Raw genomic sequence first — 3,180 nt, forward strand, 5'->3', positions numbered from 1 at the left:
AAAACTATTTAAAAGGGATATGTGATTAGGTATTATTATTGTGACAGGAGTCCAGAGCGAAGGCTGCATAGTTGAGTGGACCTGGGGGGAGGGATTGTAAAACAATGAATGAATTTGTCTTTTACTTTTCAAAGAGAAGAGTGCACTGGTGGTGGAGGGGTGGGCAGGGAGAAAAGTGCAACAATGAAAGAATGGAAATCCAAAGTCTGTAAATTTTCATTGAAATTAATAATAAGAAAAATTTAAAAATTATTTTAAACCTTTTGCACAAAAGGTTCTTGGTCTAGGTCTGGGGCTCACAAGAGCACAATTAAGTGTTCTGAAGTTTCCATTTTTCTCAATGTTAGCTACAATCTGTCATGATCCATATAGTCAGATGACTTTGCATAATCAATGAAACACAAGTAGACATCTTTCTGGTATTCTCTGCTTTGAGCTAAGATCCATCTGACATCAGCAATGATGTCGCTGGTACCACAGCTTCTTCTAAATTCAGCCTCAATTATTAGCAATTCTCTGTTTACATACTATACTACGTCAAGAAGGAAAAACTGGGAAGGAATTGTACTGCATTCATAGTAAAAAAGGCCATTCCAAGGTCTATCCTGAAATACAACACTGTGAGTGATAGGATACTATCCACATACATACAAAGAAGACCCGTTAATAGAACTGTTATTTAAGTATACAAAACAATGACTAAATACAAAGAGGGGGAAATAGAGGATTTTTACAGAATTCTGTAGTCTGAAATGAATCAAACATACAATAAAACTTCATTAGTAATATTTGATGACTGGAATGTAAAAATTGGAAACAAAGAAGGACTAGTTGTCATTGTTGTTGTTGGGTGCCATCCAGTACAACTCACAATGACCTTATGAACAACAGATCTGAACCCTGTCCTGTCCTGTGCCAATCTCACAATCTCTGACACGCTCAAGTCCATTGCTGTAATCACTGTGTCAATACACCTGGTTGAGTGTCCTCCTCTCCTTTACCATTCCTTCACCTTTCCAAGTACTATGTCCCTCTCCAAGGAATAACCTCTCCTAGTGATAAGCCCAAAGTATGTGAGATGAAGCTTCCCCATCCTTGCCTCTACGGAACACTCTGACATCACTTTCTTTAAGACATACATCTTTATTCTTTTAGCATCCCACAGGGTATTCAATACTCTTCTCCAAACTCAAAGGCATCAATTTTTCTTCTATCATCCTTATTTAATGTCCAGCTCTCAGCAGCATAACAAGTGATTGGATGACTTAGGTCATGGCCTGATTCACATACCTTAGCCCTCAAACTAACATCAGTGCTCCTCAGAGCAGGAGTTTCTTGACTGCAGACTTTCCCAGTGTGATATGTTTCCTGATATCCTGACTGCAGATACCAGATGTACTGATTATGGATCCAAGTAAGATGAAGTTACTGACAGTTTCACTCTTTTCTTCATCTATTATAATATTACCTATGAGTCTAGCGGTGAAACTTTTTATTTTTTTGATCTTGAGATGCAATCCATACTGTAGTTTTTACTTCAAGTCCTCCTCACTTTCAGTAAGCAAGGTTGTGTCATCTACTTAACACAGGTTGTTGATGAATCTTCCTCCAGTACTGATGCCACATTCTTCTTCATAGAGTCCAGCTTCTGGAATGATTTTCTCAGCATACAGAATGAGTTAGAAGGAATGGGCGTTGGAAATTATTTGGACTTGGTGATAGAAGTGAGGCTGGAGATGCAATGATTGAATTTTTTTATAATTGATGATTTATTCATTGCCAATACATTTTGAAAAAAAAAATACAAGCAGAGACTCTACACATGGACCTCACCTGCTGGACTACATAGGAATCAGATTGGCTACATTTGTGAACATGCCTAGGCTACTGGCTTAGAGTATCTTCTTGGGCGCTGTGATTCCTTGCACTAGCTGAATGTTGGCTTTTCTGAGCTAAACCATCTCAAGGTAAAGGACTTTTTATTCAGCACATCCTGCAAAGAAGGAAAGATGGGAAAACTTGAAAATCTGGGCACCCTCCTCTCTAACCTCCGCCACCTGGCTTAATTCTTCAACTGGATGAGAGGAGCAAAGCCGGGCATTGACCTCATAGTAAGAAGCACACTTCTTTTCTGAAAATATTGTTGGGAAAATGTTGGATTTTTAAAATTGGTTTCTTGCATGTTGTGCTCCCAGAGAACTCTACTTTCCCATATAAATCCATGGTTTCCAATGCAGCCTTGTCTGACCCAGCTCCCTGGCCTCGGCCCTGGGCACAGCTGCACACAGGGAGCAAGCTGTGACCAGAGTCGACTGCAGCTGGAAATGGAGGTCCTGAGAGGAAACCAGGGGTCGAGCACAGGAGATGAATTACACCCCTTACAATTAGGAGCCTGAGAACTTGGTCAAACCTGCCCAGGGCGGCAGTTAGCATTCAGATTAATTAGTGAACTCTGTAAAGTACTTTGAACATGAAACGTACTATATAAATGCTAAGTATTATTATTAAAAAGTAAGAAGTTCTCTAATATGCCAGGCTAACGTGCCTCGGGCCAGTCTAACTAAAATGAACGAATGCAGAAAATTAAGCAATTAAAAGGTGATATTTCAGGATTTGCAAAAAGTTGAAAGTACCAAATGGTTACATTTTGAGCTGGGCTTTTGTGAGCTCCTCGTGCCACTGACCTTCCACTTGCCTGTCCCTGTCTTGCCGTCTAATTCCTGCAGAGGAAGATAGATGTTAGGTGCCCTGGGTCATGTCTGTGTCCAACATTGCTGTTGTTACGTGCCGTCGAGTCGCTTGTGACTCATAGTGACCCGTGTACAAGAGCCCTGAACCCTGCTCTATCCTGTGCCATCCTTACTGTCTCTGACACACCTATTCACGTTAGTCACTGAGGCAATCCACCTCATTGAGGGTCTTCTTCTCTTGCACTGTCCCTCCACCCTTCCAAGCATGACATTTCTCTCCAAGGACTGGTCCCTCCTTGCAAGGTGGTGATAGAGGGGAGAGTATAACATTGGGAGAGGAGAGCAGGGCATAAAAAAACTTCTGGGGTTAGAAATTGACAGGCTAGTTTGAGCTTTGTTTTAACATCCAGCCAATTCCTGCCTTAGGTCCTCGGGTTCCCTGCCCTAAAATCTAAGCACACAGTGTCTCCAGCATTTGCATAGCTCTCAT

The sequence above is a fragment of the Elephantulus edwardii genome, unplaced genomic scaffold (genome assembly GCF_000299155.1).
Source record: "Elephantulus edwardii isolate Elephantulus edwardi_28Jun2011 unplaced genomic scaffold, EleEdw1.0 scaffold00223, whole genome shotgun sequence".
Lineage (NCBI taxonomy): Eukaryota > Metazoa > Chordata > Mammalia > Macroscelidea > Macroscelididae > Elephantulus > Elephantulus edwardii.